At 36.3% G+C, this 18,460-nt stretch overlaps 2 non-coding genes across 2 annotated transcripts; both read right to left on the bottom strand.

Moving 5' to 3' along the window:
• Window positions 1-1,132: 1,132 nt before the first annotated feature.
• On the bottom strand, window positions 1,133-1,206 carry TRNAN-GUU (transfer RNA asparagine (anticodon GUU)). Its single transcript has one exon. It is a non-coding gene; the product is annotated as a tRNA-Asn (tRNA).
• Window positions 1,207-5,974: 4,768 nt separating this feature from the next.
• On the bottom strand, window positions 5,975-6,048 carry TRNAN-GUU (transfer RNA asparagine (anticodon GUU)). The gene has a single exon. It is a non-coding gene; the product is annotated as a tRNA-Asn (tRNA).
• Window positions 6,049-18,460: the final 12,412 nt, after the last annotated feature.

The raw sequence follows: 18,460 nt of genomic DNA, 5'->3' as shown, positions 1-18,460 counted from the left end.
TAGCACTCAAAATATGTGTTATAAATTTGTGGGTATACTTAGGAATATCAGAAATATAATGAGATAAAAGGGAATATGACAGGGAGTTGGGCATTACAATTCCTATGAGAAGGAAAGCAAGACAATGTATGTCTGTCCACAATGGAAGTAAGTTGGGACAGTGCCACCAGATGTGGGACAGTTTCCTCAGCCCCACAAAGTCTCCAACACAATGGTGATAAAGAAGGAAACATTTTATGAAATCATTAAGGTACTAAATACCAACGATAATGGGATTTCACTAAACTTGAGGCTAATGGATGTTTTTGAGATGTTATCTCTAAATGTAATCCAGTCCTCTTGGTGTAAGTGGTGTAAATGTTTTTAACATCAAAGGGCAATTAGCTCAAATGGTAGAGCTGTCGCTTAGCATGCGAGAGATAGCGGCATCGATGCCCGCATTCTCCAGATAAGATTTTGGAACCAAAATTTGCTGCAGTATATCAAGTGAAGAATAACATTCCTTACCAAAATTCTTCACTGTTTTTATTTTCTTCTGATGCCCCAGAGGAATGCTGAGTTACATATAGTTGTCTTGAAAATTACAAGCAAACAATTTGGGGTTGATTCAAAGAGCTGATACACCACATATCCTGTGAGTAACTGACTATAAGCCACACTTATGGTAGCTCCAAACTTGCAGCAATTTGTTGTAGCCCCATAATGCTGCATAAAAAAGTGATATCGGGTTGCTAGGGGTTCAATTTCAACTGCTGTAACTGGTGTTACTATACTGTTGCAAGGGTAACTTACCCCCTTTGAAAATAATTGAATCAACTTCTCAGAATTAATCCAGTGGAACCCAGTATCTGGTGTATATATTAATACATTTTTGTTATTCTTCTGGCTATAAGTCACTGTGAATTTTTAGCTTATTCTCTATATCTTCTGAGGACTGATCACTTGTTTTCAATTTGTTAAGTTCTTTCTAGTATTATCTAACACTAGCTGGAAAGCAATGGATGTAGAGTTAGTAATGTCATAGCTGTTAATTTCCTTGTAAGTTTGTGTATTGAGGTAAAATGAAGACAAATACCTGGTAAATTTCGTCAAAAACTGAATCCTCCTGTCACAGAATAACAAATACCAAACACGTCCCTGGGTGGGCTTGAACCACCAACCTTTCAGTTAACAACCGAACGCGCTAACCAACTGCGCCACAGGGACACGTGAAATTGTTTTCTAATGGATATTATCAGTAAGGGAAGATGAACCAGCAGAATTTAAATTAAACTGCTTAAAAGTTTCTAACTTGGATCATTTCTTACAAATGGACACTATAATATGAACTTGTGCAAAGTAAGAAATAACAGGATTATACCCTGTGAATTGAGAATTTTGTCAGGGTGTGAAAATATCTTAGTCATGATGGGGGCGAATCAATCCAGTTATAAAAAGGTTGAAATAGGGGGATTTCAGTTAGTCCAAGGATCCAAGTATATGAGAACTTATTTGCAGTGTTATGAAAAATTCTGGTGATGTATTCACAATGATAAATGTGCCAAATTGTATTTATAATAAAGATAGAGAATGGTGGAACTGAGTTTTTTCAATATAAAGCTATATGGCATTTGGTAGCACTCAAAATATGTGTTATAAATTTGTGGGTATACTTAGGAATATCAGAAAGATAATGAGATAAAAGGGAATATGAAAGGGAGTTGGGCATTACAATACCTATGAGAAGGAAAGCAAGACAATGTATGTCTGTCCACAATGGAAGTAAGTTGGGACAGTGCCACCAGATGTGGGACATTTTCCTCAGCCCCACAAAGTCTCCAACACAATGGTGATAAAGAAGGAAACTTTTTATGAAATCATTAAGGTACTAAATACCAACAATAATGGGATTTCACTAAACTTGAGGCTAATGGATGTTTTTGAAATGTTATCTCTAAATGTAATCCAGTCCTCTTGGTGTAAGTGGTGTAAATGGTTATAACATCAAAGGGGAATTAGCTGAAATGGTAGAGTGCTCGCTTAGCATGCGAGAGGTAGCGGCATCGATGCCCGCATTCTCCAGATAAGATTTTGGAACCAAAATTTGCTGCAGTATATCAAGTGAAGAATAACATTCCTGACCAAAATTCTTCACTGTTTTCATTTTCTTCTGATGCCCCAGAGGAATGCTGAGTTGCATATAGTTGTCTTGAAAATTACATGCAAACAATTTGGGGTTGATTCAAAGAGCTGATACACCACATTTCCTGTGAGTAACTGACTATAAGCCACACTTATGGTAGCTCCAAACTTGCAACAATTTGTTGTAGCCCCATAATGCTGCAAAACAAAGTGATATCAGATTGCTAGGGGTTCAATTTCAACTGCTGTAACTGGTGTTACTATACTGTTGCAGCGTTAACCTACCCCCTTTGTAAATAATTGAATCAACTTCTCAGAATTAACCCAGTGGATGCCAGTATCTGGTATATATTAATACATTTTTCTTATTCTTCTGGCTATAAGTCCCTGTGAATTTTTAGCTTATTCTCTATATCTTCTTAGGACTGATCACTTGTTTTCAATTTGTAAAGTTCTTTCTAGTATTATCTAACACTAGCTGGAAAGCCATGGATGTAGAGTTAGTAAAGTCATAGCTGTTAATTTCCATGTAAGTTTGTGTATTGAGGTAAAATGAAGACAAATGCCTGGTAAATTTTGTCAAATAAAGAAACCTCCTGCCACAGAATAACAAACACGAAAAACATCCCTGGGTGGGTTTGAACCACCAACCTTTCAGTTAACAGACGAAAACACGCTAACCAATTGCGCCACAGAGACACATGAAAGTGCTTTCTATTGGATATTATCAGTAAGGGAAGATGAACCAGCAGAACTGAACTTAAACTGCTTAAAAGTTTCTAACTTGGATCATTTCTTACAAATGGACACTATAATATGAACTTGTGCAAAGTAAGAAATAACAGGATTATACCCTGTGAATTGAGAATTTTGTCAGTGTGTGAAAATATCTTAGTCATGATTGGGGCGAATCAATCCAGTTATAAAAGGTTTGAAATAGGGGGATTTCAGTTAGTCCAAGGATCCAAGTATATGAGAACTTATTTGCAGTGTTATGAAACATTCTGGTGATGTATTCACAATGATAAATGTGCCAAATTGTATTTATAATAAAGATAGAGAATGGTGCAACTGAGTTTTTTCAATATAATGCTATATGGCATTTGGTAGCACTCAAAATATGTGTTATAAATTTGTGGGTATACTTAGGAATATCAGAAATATAATGAGATAAAAGGGAATATGACAGGGAGTTGGGCATTACAATACCTATGAGAAGGAAAGCAAGACAATGTATGTCTGTCCACAATGGAAGTAAGTTGGGACAGTGCCACCAGATGTGGGACATTTTCCTCAGCCCCACAAAGTCTCCAACACAATGGTGATAAAGAAGGAAACTTTTTATGAAATCATTAAGGTACTAAATACCAACAATAATGGGATTTCACTAAACTTGAGGCTAATGGATGTTTTTGAAATGTTATCTCTAAATGTAATCCAGTCCTCTTGGTGTAAGTGGTGTAAATGGTTATAACATCAAAGGGGAATTAGCTGAAATGGTAGAGTGCTCGCTTAGCATGCGAGAGGTAGCGGCATCGATGCACGCATTCTCCAGATAAGATTTTGGAACCAAAATTTGCTGCAGTATATCAAGTGAAGAATAACATTCCTGACCAAAATTCTTCACTGTTTTCATTTTCTTCTGATGCCCCAGAGGAATGCTGAGTTGCATATAGTTGTCTTGAAAATTACATGCAAACAATTTGGGGTTGATTCAAAGAGCTGATACACCACAATTCCTTTGAGTAACTGACTATAAGCCACACTTATGGTAGCTCCAAACTTGCAGCAATTTGTTGTAGCTCCATAATGCTGCATAAAAAAGTGATATCGGGTTGCTAGGGGTTCAATTTCAACTGCTGTAACTGGTGTTACTATACTGTTGCAGCATTAACCTACCCCCTTTGTAAATAATTGAATCAACTTCTCAGAATTAACCCAGTGGATGCCAGTATCTGGTATATATTAATACATTTTTCTTATTCTTCTGGCTATAAGTCCCTGTGAATTTTTAGCTTATTCTCTATATCTTCTTAGGACTGATCACTTGTTTTCAATTTGTAAAGTTCTTTCTAGTATTATCTAACACTAGCCGGAAAGCCATGGATGTAGAGTTAGTAAAGTCATAGCTGTTAATTTCCATGTAAGTTTGTGTATTGAGGTAAAATGAAGACAAATGCCTGGTAAATTTTGTCAAATAATGAAACCTCCTGCCACAGAATAACAAACACCAAAAACGTCCCTGGGTGGGCTTGAACCACCAACCTTTCAGTTAACAGCCGAAAACACGCTAACCAATTGCGCCACAGAGACACATGAAAGCATTTTCTATTGGATATTATCAGTAAGGGAAGATGAACCAGCAGAACTGAACTTAAACTGCTTAAAAGTTTCTAACTTGGATCATTTCTTACAAATGGACACTATAATATGAACTTGTGCAATGTAAGAAATAACAGGATTATACCCTGTGAATTTAGAATTTTGTCAGTGTGTGAAAATATCTTAGTCATGATGGGGGCGAATCAATCCAGTTATAAAAGGTTTGAAATAGGGGGATTTCAGTTAGTCCAAGGATCCAAGTATATGAGAACTTATTTGCAGTGTTATGAAACATTCTGGTGATGTATTCACAATGATAAATGTGCCAAATTGTATTTATAATAAAGATAGAGAATGGTGCAACTGAGTTTTTTCAATATAAAGCTATATGGCATTTGGTAGCACTCAAAATATGTGTTATAAATTTGTGGGTATACTTAGGAATATCAGAAATATAATGAGATAAAAGGGAATATGACAGGGAGTTGGGCATTACAATTCCTATGAGAAGGAAAGCAAGACAATGTATGTCTGTCCACAATGGAAGTAAGTTGGGACAGTGCCACCAGATGTGGGACAGTTTCCTCAGCCCCACAAAGTCTCCAACACAATGGTGATAAAGAAGGAAACATTTTATGAAATCATTAAGGTACTAAATACCAACGATAATGGGATTTCACTAAACTTGAGGCTAATGGATGTTTTTGAGATGTTATCTCTAAATGTAATCCAGTCCTCTTGGTGTAAGTGGTGTAAATGTTTTTAACATCAAAGGGCAATTAGCTCAAATGGTAGAGCTGTCGCTTAGCATGCGAGAGATAGCGGCATCGATGCCCGCATTCTCCAGATAAGATTTTGGAACCAAAATTTGCTGCAGTATATCAAGTGAAGAATAACATTCCTTACCAAAATTCTTCACTGTTTTTATTTTCTTCTGATGCCCCAGAGGAATGCTGAGTTACATATAGTTGTCTTGAAAATTACAAGCAAACAATTTGGGGTTGATTCAAAGAGCTGATACACCACATATCCTGTGAGTAACTGACTATAAGCCACACTTATGGTAGCTCCAAACTTGCAGCAATTTGTTGTAGCCCCATAATGCTGCATAAAAAAGTGATATCGGGTTGCTAGGGGTTCAATTTCAACTGCTGTAACTGGTGTTACTATACTGTTGCAAGGGTAACTTACCCCCTTTGAAAATAATTGAATCAACTTCTCAGAATTAATCCAGTGGAACCCAGTATCTGGTGTATATATTAATACATTTTTGTTATTCTTCTGGCTATAAGTCACTGTGAATTTTTAGCTTATTCTCTATATCTTCTGAGGACTGATCACTTGTTTTCAATTTGTTAAGTTCTTTCTAGTATTATCTAACACTAGCTGGAAAGCAATGGATGTAGAGTTAGTAATGTCATAGCTGTTAATTTCCTTGTAAGTTTGTGTATTGAGGTAAAATGAAGACAAATACCTGGTAAATTTCGTCAAAAACTGAATCCTCCTGTCACAGAATAACAAATACCAAACACGTCCCTGGGTGGGCTTGAACCACCAACCTTTCAGTTAACAACCGAACGCGCTAACCAACTGCGCCACAGGGACACGTGAAATTGTTTTCTAATGGATATTATCAGTAAGGGAAGATGAACCAGCAGAATTTAAATTAAACTGCTTAAAAGTTTCTAACTTGGATCATTTCTTACAAATGGACACTATAATATGAACTTGTGCAAAGTAAGAAATAACAGGATTATACCCTGTGAATTGAGAATTTTGTCAGGGTGTGAAAATATCTTAGTCATGATGGGGGCGAATCAATCCAGTTATAAAAAGGTTGAAATAGGGGGATTTCAGTTAGTCCAAGGATCCAAGTATATGAGAACTTATTTGCAGTGTTATGAAAAATTCTGGTGATGTATTCACAATGATAAATGTGCCAAATTGTATTTATAATAAAGATAGAGAATGGTGGAACTGAGTTTTTTCAATATAAAGCTATATGGCATTTGGTAGCACTCAAAATATGTGTTATAAATTTGTGGGTATACTTAGGAATATCAGAAAGATAATGAGATAAAAGGGAATATGAAAGGGAGTTGGGCATTACAATACCTATGAGAAGGAAAGCAAGACAATGTATGTCTGTCCACAATGGAAGTAAGTTGGGACAGTGCCACCAGATGTGGGACATTTTCCTCAGCCCCACAAAGTCTCCAACACAATGGTGATAAAGAAGGAAACTTTTTATGAAATCATTAAGGTACTAAATACCAACAATAATGGGATTTCACTAAACTTGAGGCTAATGGATGTTTTTGAAATGTTATCTCTAAATGTAATCCAGTCCTCTTGGTGTAAGTGGTGTAAATGGTTATAACATCAAAGGGGAATTAGCTGAAATGGTAGAGTGCTCGCTTAGCATGCGAGAGGTAGCGGCATCGATGCCCGCATTCTCCAGATAAGATTTTGGAACCAAAATTTGCTGCAGTATATCAAGTGAAGAATAACATTCCTGACCAAAATTCTTCACTGTTTTCATTTTCTTCTGATGCCCCAGAGGAATGCTGAGTTGCATATAGTTGTCTTGAAAATTACATGCAAACAATTTGGGGTTGATTCAAAGAGCTGATACACCACATTTCCTGTGAGTAACTGACTATAAGCCACACTTATGGTAGCTCCAAACTTGCAACAATTTGTTGTAGCCCCATAATGCTGCAAAACAAAGTGATATCAGATTGCTAGGGGTTCAATTTCAACTGCTGTAACTGGTGTTACTATACTGTTGCAGCGTTAACCTACCCCCTTTGTAAATAATTGAATCAACTTCTCAGAATTAACCCAGTGGATGCCAGTATCTGGTATATATTAATACATTTTTCTTATTCTTCTGGCTATAAGTCCCTGTGAATTTTTAGCTTATTCTCTATATCTTCTTAGGACTGATCACTTGTTTTCAATTTGTAAAGTTCTTTCTAGTATTATCTAACACTAGCTGGAAAGCCATGGATGTAGAGTTAGTAAAGTCATAGCTGTTAATTTCCATGTAAGTTTGTGTATTGAGGTAAAATGAAGACAAATGCCTGGTAAATTTTGTCAAATAAAGAAACCTCCTGCCACAGAATAACAAACACGAAAAACATCCCTGGGTGGGTTTGAACCACCAACCTTTCAGTTAACAGACGAAAACACGCTAACCAATTGCGCCACAGAGACACATGAAAGTGCTTTCTATTGGATATTATCAGTAAGGGAAGATGAACCAGCAGAACTGAACTTAAACTGCTTAAAAGTTTCTAACTTGGATCATTTCTTACAAATGGACACTATAATATGAACTTGTGCAAAGTAAGAAATAACAGGATTATACCCTGTGAATTGAGAATTTTGTCAGTGTGTGAAAATATCTTAGTCATGATGGGGGCGAATCAATCCAGTTATAAAAGGTTTGAAATAGGGGGATTTCAGTTAGTCCAAGGATCCAAGTATATGAGAACTTATTTGCAGTGTTATGAAACATTCTGGTGATGTATTCACAATGATAAATGTGCCAAATTGTATTTATAATAAAGATAGAGAATGGTGCAACTGAGTTTTTTCAATATAATGCTATATGGCATTTGGTAGCACTCAAAATATGTGTTATAAATTTGTGGGTATACTTAGGAATATCAGAAATATAATGAGATAAAAGGGAATATGACAGGGAGTTGGGCATTACAATACCTATGAGAAGGAAAGCAAGACAATGTATGTCTGTCCACAATGGAAGTAAGTTGGGACAGTGCCACCAGATGTGGGACATTTTCCTCAGCCCCACAAAGTCTCCAACACAATGGTGATAAAGAAGGAAACTTTTTATGAAATCATTAAGGTACTAAATACCAACAATAATGGGATTTCACTAAACTTGAGGCTAATGGATGTTTTTGAAATGTTATCTCTAAATGTAATCCAGTCCTCTTGGTGTAAGTGGTGTAAATGGTTATAACATCAAAGGGGAATTAGCTGAAATGGTAGAGTGCTCGCTTAGCATGCGAGAGGTAGCGGCATCGATGCACGCATTCTCCAGATAAGATTTTGGAACCAAAATTTGCTGCAGTATATCAAGTGAAGAATAACATTCCTGACCAAAATTCTTCACTGTTTTCATTTTCTTCTGATGCCCCAGAGGAATGCTGAGTTGCATATAGTTGTCTTGAAAATTACATGCAAACAATTTGGGGTTGATTCAAAGAGCTGATACACCACAATTCCTTTGAGTAACTGACTATAAGCCACACTTATGGTAGCTCCAAACTTGCAGCAATTTGTTGTAGCTCCATAATGCTGCATAAAAAAGTGATATCGGGTTGCTAGGGGTTCAATTTCAACTGCTGTAACTGGTGTTACTATACTGTTGCAGCATTAACCTACCCCCTTTGTAAATAATTGAATCAACTTCTCAGAATTAACCCAGTGGATGCCAGTATCTGGTATATATTAATACATTTTTCTTATTCTTCTGGCTATAAGTCCCTGTGAATTTTTAGCTTATTCTCTATATCTTCTTAGGACTGATCACTTGTTTTCAATTTGTAAAGTTCTTTCTAGTATTATCTAACACTAGCCGGAAAGCCATGGATGTAGAGTTAGTAAAGTCATAGCTGTTAATTTCCATGTAAGTTTGTGTATTGAGGTAAAATGAAGACAAATGCCTGGTAAATTTTGTCAAATAATGAAACCTCCTGCCACAGAATAACAAACACCAAAAACGTCCCTGGGTGGGCTTGAACCACCAACCTTTCAGTTAACAGCCGAAAACACGCTAACCAATTGCGCCACAGAGACACATGAAAGCATTTTCTATTGGATATTATCAGTAAGGGAAGATGAACCAGCAGAACTGAACTTAAACTGCTTAAAAGTTTCTAACTTGGATCATTTCTTACAAATGGACACTATAATATGAACTTGTGCAAAGTAAGAAATAACAGGATTATACCCTGTGAATTGAGAATTTTGTCAGTGTGTGAAAATATCTTAGTCATGATGGGGGCGAATCAATCCAGTTATAAAAGGGTTGAAATAGGGGGATTTCAGTTAGTCCAAGGATCCAAGTATATGAGAACTTATTTGCAGTGTTATGAAAAATTCTGGTGATGTATTCACAATGATAAATGTGCCAAATTGTATTTATAATAAAGATAGAGAATGGAGGAACTGAGTTTTTTCAATATAAAGCTATATGGCATTTGGTAGCACTCAAAATATGTGTTATAAATTTGTGGGTATACTTAGGAATATCAGAAATATAATGAGATAAAAGGGAATATGATAGGGAGTTGGGCATTAAAATTCCTATGAGAAGGAAAGCAAGACAATGTATGTCTGTCCACAATGGAAGTAAGTTGGGACAGTGCCACCAGATGTGGGACAGTTTCCTCAGCCCCACAAAGTCTCCAACACAATGGTGATAAAGAAGGAAACATTTTATGAAATCATTAAGGTACTAAATACCAACGAAAATGGGATTTCACTAAACTTGAGGCTAATGGATGTTTTTGAGATGTTATCTCTAAATGTAATCCAGTCCTCCTGGTGTAAGTGGTGTAAATGACTTTAACATCAAAGGGGAATTAGCTCAAAAGGTAGAGCGCTCGCTTAGCATGCGAGAGGTAGCGGGATCGATGCCCGCATTCTCCAGATAAGATTTTGGAACCAATATTTGCTGCAGTATATCAAGTGAAGAATAACATTCCTGACCAAAATTCTTCACTGTTTTTATTTTCTTCTGATGCCCCAGAGGAATGCTGAGTTACATATAGTTGTCTTGAAAATTACATGCAAACAATTTGGGGTTGATTCAAAGAGCTGATACACCACAATTCCTGTGAGTAACTGACTATAAGCCACACTTATGGTAGCTCCAAACTTGCAGCAATTTGTTGTAGCCCCATAATGCTGCATAAAAAAGTGATATCGGGTTGCTAGGGGTCCAATTTCAACTGCTGTAACTGGTGTTACTATACTGTTGCAAGGTTAATTTACCCCCTTTGTAAATAATTGAATCAACTTCTCAGAATTAACCCAGTGGAACCCAGTATCTTGTTTATATTAATACATTTTTGTTATTCTTCTGGCTATAAGTCCCTGTGAATTTTTAGCTTATTCTCTATATCTTCTTAGGACTGATCACTTGTTTTCAATTTGTAAAGTTCTTTCTAGTATTATCTAACACTAGCTGGAAAGCCATGGATGTAGAGTTAGTAAAGTCATAGCTGTTAATTTCCATGTAAGTTTGTGTATTGAGGTAAAATGAAGACAAATGCCTGGTAAATTTTGTCAAATAAAGAAACCTCCTGCCACAGAATAACAAACACCAAAAACATCCCTGGGTGGGCTTGAACAACCAACCTTTCAGTTAACCGACGAAAACACGCTAACCAATTGCGCCACAGAGACACATGAAAGTGCTTACTATTGGATATTATCAGTAAGGGAAGATGAACCAGCAGAACTGAACTTAAACTGCTTAAAAGTTTCTAACTTGGATCATTTCTTACAAATGGACACTATAATATGAACTTGTGCAAAGTAAGAAATAACAGGATTATACCCTGTGAATTGAGAATTTTGTCAGTGTGTGAAAATATCTTAGTCATGATGGGGGCGAATCAATCCAGTTATAAAAGGTTTGAAATAGGGGGATTTCAGTTAGTCCAAGGATCCAAGTATATGAGAACTTATTTGCAGTGTTATAAAACATTCTGGTGATGTATTCACAATGATAAATGTGCCAAATTGTATTTATAATAAAGATAGAGAATGGTGCAACTGAGTTTTTTCAATATAATGCTATATGGCATTTGGTAGCACTCAAAATATGTGTTATAAATTTGTGGGTATACTTAGGAATATCAGAAATATAATGAGATAAAAGGGAATATGACAGGGAGTTGGGCATTACAATACCTATGAGAAGGAAAGCAAGACAATGTATGTCTGTCCACAATGGAAGTAAGTTGGGACAGTGCCACCAGATGTGGGACATTTTCCTCAGCCCCACAAAGTCTCCAACACAATGGTGATAAAGAAGGAAACTTTTTATGAAATCATTAAGGTACTAAATACCAACAATAATGGGATTTCATTAAACTTGAGGCTAATGGATGTTTTTGAAATGTTATCTCTAAATGTAATCCAGTCCTCTTGGTGTAAGTGGTGTAAATGGTTATAACATCAAAGGGGAATTAGCTGAAATGGTAGAGTGCTCGCTTAGCATGCGAGAGGTAGCGGCATCGATGCACGCATTCTCCAGATAAGATTTTGGAACCAAAATTTGCTGCAGTATATCAAGTGAAGAATAACATTCCTGACCAAAATTCTTCACTGTTTTCATTTTCTTCTGATGCCCCAGAGGAATGCTGAGTTGCATATAGTTGTCTTGAAAATTACATGCAAACAATTTGGGGTTGATTCAAAGAGCTGATACACAACAATTCCTGTGAGTAACTGACTATAAGCCACACTTATGGTAGCTCCAAACTTGCAGCAATTTGTTGTAGCCCCATAATGCTGCATAAAAAAGTGATATCGGGTTGCTAGGGGTCCAATTTCAACTGCTGTAACTGGTGTTACTATACTGTTGCAAGGTTAACTTACCCCCTTTGTAAATAATTGAATCAACTACTCAGAATTATCCCAGTGGATCCCAGTATCTGGTATATATTAATACATTTTTGTTATTCTTCTGGCTATAAGTCACTGTGAATTTTTAGCTTATTCTCTATATCTTCTTAGGACTGATCACTTGTTTTCAATTTGTAAAGTTCTTTCTAGTATTATCTAACACTAGCCGGAAAGCCAAGGATGTAGAGTTAGTAAAGTCATAGCTGTTAATTTCCATGTAAGTTTGTGTATTGAGGTAAAATGAAGACAAATGCCTGGTAAATTTTGTCAAATAATGAAACCTCCTGCCACAGAATAACAAACAACAAAAACGTCCCTGGGTGGGCTTGAACCACCAACCTTTCAGTTAACAGCCGAAAACACGCTAACCAATTGCGCCACAGAGACACATGAAAGCGCTTTCTATTGGATATTATCAGTAAGGGAAGATGAACCAGCAGAACTGAACTTAAACTGCTTAAAAGTTTCTAACTTGGATCATTTCTTACAAATGGACACTATAATATGAACTTGTGCAAAGTAAGAAATAACAGGATTATACCCTGTGAATTGAGAATTTTGTCAGGGTGTGAAAATATCTTAGTCATGATGGGGGCGAATCAATCCAGTTATAAAAGGGTTGAAATAGGGGGATTTCAGTTAGTCCAAGGATCCAAGTATATGAGAACTTATTTGCAGTGTGATGAAAAATTCTGGTGATGTATTCACAATGATAAATGTGCCAAATTGTATTTATAATAAAGATAGAGAATGGTGGAACTGAGTTTTTTCAATATAAAGCTATATGGCATTTGGTAGCACTCAAAATATGTGTTATGAATTTGTGGGTATACTTAGGAATATCAGAAATATAATGAGATAAAAGGGAATATGACAGGGAGTTGGGCATTACAATTCCTATGAGAAGGAAAGCAAGACAATGTATGTCTGTCCACAATGGAAGTAAGTTGGGACAGTGCCACCAGATGTGGGACAGTTTCCTCAGCCCCACAAAGACTCCAACACAATGGTGATAAAGAAGGAAACATTTTATGAAATCATTAAGGTACTAAATACCAACGATAATGGGATTTCACTAAACTTGAGGCTAATGGATGTTTTTGAGATGTTATCTCTAAATGTAATCCAGTCCTCTTGGTGTAAGTGGTGTAAATGTTTTTAACATCAAAGGGGAATTAGCTCAAATGGTAGAGCTGTCGCTTAGCATGCGAGAGGTAGCGGCATCGATGCCCGCATTCTCCAGATAAGATTTTGGAACCAAAATTTGCTGCAGTATATCAAGTGAAGAATAACATTCCTGACCAAAATTCTTCACTGTTTTTATTTTCTTCTGATGCCCCAGAGGAATGCTGAGTTACAGATAGTTGTCTTGAAAATTACATGCAAACAATTTGGGGTTGATGCAAAGAGCTGATACACCACATTTCCTGTGAGTAGCTGACTATAAGCCACACTTATGGTAGCTCCAAACTTGCAGCAATTTGTTTTAGCCCCATAATGCTGCATAAAAAAGTGATATCGGGTTGCTAAGGGTCCAATTTCAAATGCTGTAACTGTTGTTACTATACTTTTGCAGCGTTAACATACCCCCTTTGAAAATAATTGATTCAACTTCTCAGAATTAACTCAGTGGATCCCAGTATCTGGTGTATATTAATACATTTTTCTTATTCTTCTGGCTAAAAGTGACTGTGAATTTTTAGCTTATTCTCTATATCTTCTTAGGACTGATCACTTGTTTTCAATTTGTAAAGTTCTTTCTAGTATTATCTAACACTAGCTGGAAGGCCATGGATGTAGAGTTAGTAAAGTCATAGCTGTTAATTTCCATGTAAGTTTGTGTATTGAGGTAAAATGAAGACAAATGCCTGGTAAATTTTGTCAAAAACAGAATCCTCCTGTCACAGAATAACATATACCAAACACATCCCTGGGTGGGCTTGAACCACCAACCTTTCAGTTGACAGCCAAAAACACGCTAACCAATTGCGCCACAGAGTCACATGAAAGTGCTATCTATTGGATATTATCAGTAAGGGAAGATGAACTAGCAGAACTGAACTTAAACTGCTTAAACGTTTCTAACTTGGATCATTTCTTACAAATGGACACTATAATATGAACTTGTGCAAAGTAAGAAATAACAGGATTATACCCTGTGAATTGAGAATTTTGTCAGTGTGTGAAAATATCTTAGTCATGATGGGGGCAAATCAATCCAGTTATAAAAGGGTTGAAATAGGGGGATTTCAGTTAGTCCAAGGATCCAAGTATATGAGAACTTATTTGCAGTGTTATGAAAAATTCTGGTGATGTATTCACAATGATAAATGTGCCAAATTGTATTTATAATAAAGATAGAGAATGGTGGAACTGAGTTTTTTCAATATAAAGCTATATGGCATTTGGTAGCACTCAAAATATGTGTTATAAATTTGTGGGTATACTTAGGAATATCAGAAATATAATGAGATAAAAGGGAATATGACAGGGAGTTGGGCATTACAATTCCTATGAGAAGGAAAGCAAGACAATGTATGTCTGTCTACAATGGAAATAAGTTGGGACAGTGCCACCAGATGTGGGACAGTTTCCTCAGCCCCACAAAGTCTCCAACACAATGGTGATAAAGAAGGAAACATTTTATGAAATCATTAAGGTACTAAATACCAACGATAATGGGATTTTACTAAACTTGAGGCTAATGGATGTTTTTGAGATGTTATCTCTAAATGTAATCCAGTCCTCTTGGTGTAAGTGGTGTAAATGTTTTTAACATCAAAGGGGAATTAGCTCAAATGGTAGAGCTGTCGCTTAGCATGCGAGAGGTAGCGGTATCAATGCCCGCATTCTCCAGATAAGATTTTGGAACCAAAATTTGCTGCAGTATATCAAGTGAAGAATAACATTCCTGACCAAAATTCTTCACTGTTTTTATTTTCTTCTGATGCCCCAGAGGAATGCTGAGTTACAGATAGTTGTCTTGAAAATTACATGCAAACAATTTGGGGTTGATTCAAAGAGCTGATACACCACATTTCCTGTGAGTAACTGACTATAAGCCACACTTATGGTAGCTCCAAACTTGCAACAATTTGTTGTAGCCCATAATGCTGCAAAACAAAGTGATATCAGGTTGCTAGGGGTTCAATTTCAACTGCTGTAACTGGTGTTACTATACTGTTGCAGCGTTAACCTACCCCCTTTGTAAATAATTGAATCAACTTCTCAGAATTAACCCAGTGGATCCCAGTATCTGGTATATATTAATACATTTTTCTTATTCTTCTGGCTATAAGTCACTGTGAATTTTTAGCTTATTCTCTATATCTTCTTAGGACTGATCACTTGTTTTCAATTTGTAAAGTTCTTTCTAGTATTATCTAACACTAGCTGGAAAGCCATGGATGTAGAGTTAGTAAAGTCATAGCTGTTAATTTCCATGTAAGTTTGTGTATTGAGGTAAAATGAAGACAAATGCCTGGTAAATTTTGTCAAATAAAGAAACCTCCTGCCACAGAATAACAAACACCAAAAACATCCCTGGGTGGGCTTGAACCACCAACCTTTCATTTAACAGCCAAAATCACGCTAACCAATTGCGCCACAGAGACACATGAAAGTGCTTTCTATTGGATATTATCAGTAAGGGAAGATGAACCAGCAGAACTGAACTTAAACTGCTTAAAAGTTTCTAACTTGGATCATTTCTTACAAATGGACATTATAATATGAACTTGTGCAAAGTAAGAAATAACAGGATTATACCCTGTGAATTGAGAATTTTGTTAGTGTGTGAAAATATCTTAGTCATGATGGGGGTGAATCAATCCAGTTATAAAAGGGTTGAAATAGGGGGATTTCAGTTAGTCCAAGGATCCAAGTATATGAGAACTTATTTGCAGTGTTATGAAACATTCTGGTGATGTATTCACAATGATAGATGTGCCAAATTGTATTTGTAATAAAGATGGAGAATGGTGGAACTGAGTTTTTTCAATATAAAGCTATATGGCATTTGGTAGCACTCAAAATATGTGTTATAAATTTGTGGGTATACTTAGGAATATCAGAAATATAATGAGATAAAAGGGAATATGACAGGGAGTTGGGCATTTCAATTCCTATGAGAAGGAAAGCAAGACAATGTATGTCTGTCCACAATGGAAGTAAGTTGGGACAGTGCCACCAGATGTGCGACAGTTTCCTCAGCCCCACAAAGTCTCCAACACAATGGTGATAAAGAAGGAAACATTTTATGAAATCATTAAGGTACTAAATCCCAACGATAATGGGATTTTACTAAACTTGAGGCTAATGGATGTTTTTGAGATGTTATCTCTAAATGTAATCCAGTCCTCTTGGTGTAAGTGGTGTAAATGGTTTTAACATCAATGGGGAATTAGCTCAAATGGTAGAGCGCTCGCTTAGCATGCGAGAGGTATCGTCATCGATGCCCACATTCTCCAGATAAGAATTTGGAACCAAAATTTGCTGCAGTATATCAAGTGAAGAATAACATTCCTGACCAAAATTCTTCACTGTTTTTATTTTCTTCTGATGCCCCAGAGGAATGCTGAGTTACATATAGTTGTCTTGAAAATTACATGCAAACAATTTGGGGTTGATTCAAAGAGCTGATACACCACATTTCCTGTGAGTAACTGACTATAAGCCACACTTATGGTAGCTCCAAACTTGCAGCAATTTGTTGTAGCCCCATAATGCTGCATAAAAAAGTGATATCGGGTTGCTAAGGGTCCAATTTCAAATGCTGTAACTGTTGTTACTATACTTTTGCAGCGTTAACATACCCCCTTTGTAAATAATTGAATCAACTTCTCAGAATTAACTCAGTGGATCCCAGTATCTGGTATATATTAATACATTTTTCTTATTCTTCTGGCTAAAAGTGACTGTGAATTTTTAGCTTATTCTCTATATCTTCTTAGGACTGATCACTTGTTTTCAATTTGTAAAGTTCTTTCTAGTATTATCTAACACTAGCTGGAAGGCCATGGATGTAGAGTTAGTAAAGTCATAGCTGTTAATTTCCATGTATGTTTGTGTATTGAGGTAAAATGAAGACAAATGCCTGGTAAATTTTGTCAAAAACAGAATCCTCCTGTCACAGAATAACATATACCAAACACATCCCTGGGTGGGCTTGAACCACCAACCTTTCAGTTGACAGCCAAAAACACGCTAACCAATTGCGCCACAGAGTCACATGAAAGTGCTATCTATTGGATATTATCAGTAAGGGAAGATGAACTAGCAGAACTGAACTTAAACTGCTTAAAAGTTTCTAACTTGGATCATTTCTTACAAATGGACACTATAATATGAACTTGTGCAAAGTAAGAAATAACAGCATTATACCCTGTGAATTGAGAATTTTGTCAGTGTGTGAAAATATCTTAGTCATGATGGGGGCAAATCAATCCAGTTATAAAAGGGTTGAAATAGGGGGATTTCAGTTAGTCCAAGGATCCAAGTATATGAGAACTTATTTGCAGTGTTATGAAAAATTCTGGTGATGTATTCACAATGATAAATGTGCCAAATTGTATTTATAATAAAGATAGAGAATGGTGGAACTGAGTTTTTTCAATATAAAGCTATATGGCATTTGGTAGCACTCAAAATATGTGTTATAAATTTGTGGGTATACTTAGGAATATCAGAAATATAATGAGATAAAAGGGAATATGACAGGGAGTTGGGCATTACAATTCCTATGAGAAGGAAAGCAAGACAATGTATGTCTGTCCACAATGGAAATAAGTTGGGACAGTGCCACCAGATGTGGGACAGTTTCCTCAGCCCCACAAAGTCTCCAACACAATGGTGATAAAGAAGGAAACATTTTATGAAATCATTAAGGTACTAAATACCAACGATCATGGGATTTTACTAAACTTGAGGCTAATGGATGTTTTTGAGATGTTATCTCTAAATGTAATCCAGTCCTCTTGGTGTAAGTGGTGTAAAAGTTTTTAACATCAAAGGGGAATTAGCTCAAATGGTAGAGCTGTCGCTTAGCATGCGAGAGGTAGCGTTTTCAATGCCCGCATTCTCCAGATAAGATTTTGGAACCAAAATTTGCTGCAGTATATCAAGTGAAGAATAACATTCCTGACCAAAATTCTTCACTGTTTTTATTTTCTTCTGATGCCCCAGAGGAATGCTGAGTTACAGATAGTTGTCTTGAAAATTACATGAAAACAATTTGGGGTTGATTCAAAGAGCTGATACACCACATTTCCTGTGAGTAACTGACTATAAGCCACACTTATGGTAGCTCCAAACTTGCAACAATTTGTTGTAGCCCATAATGCTG

The sequence above is a fragment of the Taudactylus pleione genome, unplaced genomic scaffold, assembly GCF_031769625.1.
Source record: "Taudactylus pleione unplaced genomic scaffold, aTauple2 ptg000174l, whole genome shotgun sequence".
NCBI lineage: Eukaryota > Metazoa > Chordata > Amphibia > Anura > Myobatrachidae > Taudactylus > Taudactylus pleione.
Note: the sequence above shows the minus strand (reverse complement) of the source record. Positions and strands in the feature narration are given on the sequence as shown.